Source organism: Ostrea edulis, chromosome 3 (assembly GCF_947568905.1).
Source record: "Ostrea edulis chromosome 3, xbOstEdul1.1, whole genome shotgun sequence".
In the NCBI taxonomy this organism is placed as follows: Eukaryota; Metazoa; Mollusca; class Bivalvia; order Ostreida; family Ostreidae; genus Ostrea; species Ostrea edulis.
The window spans coordinates 6,328,612-6,331,710 of NC_079166.1; the positions used below are offsets into that span (position 1 = coordinate 6,328,612).

General features: G+C 34.8%; 1 long non-coding RNA gene across 1 annotated transcript; it reads left to right on the top strand.

Annotated features, from left to right (window-relative positions):
• The first annotated feature begins 306 nt into the window (after nt 1–306).
• LOC125669258 (uncharacterized) lies at nt 307–2,354 on the top strand. Its single transcript, XR_007367790.2, has 2 exons — nt 307–470; nt 1,177–2,354. It is a non-coding gene; the product is annotated as an uncharacterized LOC125669258 (long non-coding RNA).
• Nucleotides 2,355–3,099: the final 745 nt, after the last annotated feature.

A 3,099-nucleotide genomic window follows, 5' to 3' on the forward strand; every position in this document is an offset into this window, starting at 1 on the left:
ATGTAAATCAAAATCTCCATAACTAACAACGCAAGTGGCAAACATTGAAATATTTAACATCATAAATACATAACACTAATGCATTCCAAAATCAATTCATAAATAGACATAAAACAAAATGAATTACATACACATACATACATGGAGAGAAAGAGAAAGAGAGAGAGAGTCTAAGATTTAACTTTGGGTCGAAACATCCCAGTTATCAATAAAACAAATTAGGTGAGCCGATTTGACCCAATATATTCTAGGGTCGAAACGTCCCTGAGGTCGACACGTCCCACATTCCTCAATAGGGTCGGAAAGTCTAGTTTACTTTCACTTTCGATTTACTACTTCCGGGCAACAGTCGAAAAATGTCACTTTGTTTTGCTTTGGTTATGCTCAGATGACAGCGTTAAAATGAACCTACAGCCTATATAGATTCCCTACTTATGCAAAAAGAGGAAGAAGTGGATTTATAGATGCAGGTAAATAAGTCATACTTATATTTTTATAGTTAAATCGCCGATTGAGAACTGAGAAGCAGTGAGCTTTACCCACGAGCGGGTAATTGATCTAAAACCTATTTTACTGAATATGTTCGATAATAAACAGCTGTCAAGTTGAAGGGTTTAGTTTTTTATGAATTAGAACTAATATTCCATGAAACAATTATGCAGTATGTTACTTTTGATGAAGGAGACAAACTGAATGCAATAGGGTCGGGGGGGGGGGGGGGGGGGGTTGGGTTCGGGAATAAAACAATTAGCTGGGTTAAGTAAATATATGCAGGTATCTATTTGTATAATGTTTTGTCAATCTCCCTGATTAATAGTTGATCATATAAACTTGTAATAACACATTTTTATATGGGATGCTGACAGGTAAGAAGGGGGGGGGGGCACATTTACAAGACAATGCAGTTTCTCATTTTCATTATGTTTTAATTAATGATGATATTTTTTGATGGGACAAGAGGGGGTGGGAGTGGTGGTGGTGCCATCCCCCATTTGGTAGTTCATATGTAACAAATATGGAAATTTGGGTTGCAATTTTGATAATTTTAATTTACACATACCTCTTTATGGGGATAATATGAATTACACTTGCCCCCTTCCCCTCCTTTGCAAATTTTCTTGATCCACCCCTGCAATACTTTTAATGATATTCACTTGATGTCTATGCTTGTTACAGATGCCGTTATATACATCGTTTCCTTCAGAAGTATCAATGTGTTGGTGGCTGTTATGAAGAGAATGGGCCCATTTTAACAACTTCTAGGATGGACAGTACAAGGGTTCATACCAGTGATCAATTTATCATGACTCTTATGAAGTTGCACCAAAATCTAAGGGATCTACATTTAGCAGGCCAGAGGGCTCAATGCCGAATTTACCTCTGAAAGAATCGCAATGGATACAACAAACATAACACTGGATTTAACTTTAAAAATGAATAACTAGTCATTATCTGACAGCAACTACATTGTGCAAAATTTGTCACACAGCAAAGGCTATCACTTGTGTAGCACAATTGTTCTGAATTCTATCCTGGATCCACCTCTGATGGTGACATTGTTGATCACTGATGTGTATTGGATATGTTGAAGCGAGATAATATATGATTCTTGCTAATAAAGGATTTGATATATTTGATAAACTTTAATCAGGAATGACATTGAACATAACACCTTTTCTTTCATCAAAATCTCATTTCAGTAAGGATGAAGCACAGCTGTTACAAGACCAGGAAGAGTCAAATTCATGTAGAGTGTGCAATTGAATAATTAAAAACATCCATATTCTAAATCATATACCTTCACAATACAGACATGTACATCTGTCCACTAAGATTTTCAACTCTGTGTGACCCTTGTCCATTTGCAAATCCTCTACTAAAGGAAATAGCTGATATGAATTCCACAATATATTAATCTTACCTTTGGACTTAGATACTATAAATGTACAACTTCTTACTCACATTATTCTGCATTGTCAATTTATATTAAATGCATCCAAGTAAATGATAAAGTGAACATTTATTTGAGGTTGCTAGTCAAAGAAATTGTTACAATGGTGATTCATGCACATCTTCACACTGATCATTTGTAGCAAAAACAAAATAAAACTAATGGAAGACATTTGAATTTTCACAAGTCTGTCTAGTTGGTTATTGCAGAGAGGGCACAAAGGCTCAATCATGTATGCCAAGTATAATTCCCATAATTCATCTTGAAGAATGAGAATCACTTCCATGTTCATTGGTGTTCAAACTATGAAACCACAAGTGGTGCCTGTGAGGTAAAGCTGATGGAGAACTTGATGCCAATAACCATGGTTCTCTGAGCTGCAGCGCAACTTCCGGGCTGCACTCTGAAAATTTTACCGAAACAAAAAAATATACAGTGTATTTAAAAAAATGACGTCCACTATGTCTATATATTCTTTCATAAAAATACTAATGCTAGATAATTCTTATTTGGACATTCAACATTTTCTTATATAGCATAATAAAATTTATTTACTTATACTGCTGTCTGATAGAATTTGTAAAGAAAAACTTTATAATGATATCTGCATATATCTAGTAAAATTCCCTATATGTTTGCACAGGCATCCTTTGCTGTTGCAGGTAATGGACATTTAAAATTTCTATATTGTCTGGAGATGCATTCATTTTTGATGAACCTTTATATTTTGGGATCTCCTGAATTTACATGTATACAAGTATTCATTACAGAATGAATATCATTTAATATTGATAGCTTGATGAGCATACATTGCATAAAGAGCTTTGGTGAGTTACCAATATTCTGATTGCCTGGGTGGATACATTTCTCTCATTGTCATAGCTTTACGAGGTGCAGACTTAGGATGCTTTATCCAGCTGTGTTGTTTGCCCTTTTATATCTAAAAGATTAACATTGTAGTCATTGTCACACAAACCATGTAGATTATGCACATTAAAATGCGAATTGACTATCTGGACTTGTCAATGTTTCATAATAGACATATAACATGTTCTATCAATTCAGCTGAAATTCAGATAAGGCCACTGATAAAATATGTTGTGTTTCCGCTAACCCGACCGACCCTAAAAATCTTTTCTGCTAATTTG